The sequence below is a fragment of the Atta colombica genome, unplaced genomic scaffold (genome assembly GCF_001594045.1).
Source record: "Atta colombica isolate Treedump-2 unplaced genomic scaffold, Acol1.0 scaffold205, whole genome shotgun sequence".
NCBI lineage: Eukaryota > Metazoa > Arthropoda > Insecta > Hymenoptera > Formicidae > Atta > Atta colombica.
The window spans coordinates 993,364-993,697 of record NW_017259300.1 but is presented as its reverse complement, the minus strand read 5'-3'; positions in this window follow the sequence as shown (position 1 = coordinate 993,697).

Genomic DNA, 334 nt, shown 5'->3' with positions numbered 1-334 from the left:
ATATATATATGTGTTTTGCTTGATATAACTTTTTTCAAAGACACTTTAGTAAAAATATTGGCGGATGATCGAAAGAATCGTGTTTACTTCGCGAAAGTTGCTCGTAGACTGAAATTGCATTGAACTTCCATAGTCATCTGTACATTGGGTACATAGTATCTGTAAATTGGGTAAAAGAAAAAAAAATACTGGCACGATTGACATTCTTAAAAACATTTCATGCCGCTGCAACTACAGCAATGGTCAAATTTCTTGCACAACTCTTGTTAACATTTTTCCTTTGCGTTATCAATTATAGTCTTTAGAAACGTGTATATGTAATACATATAATCGA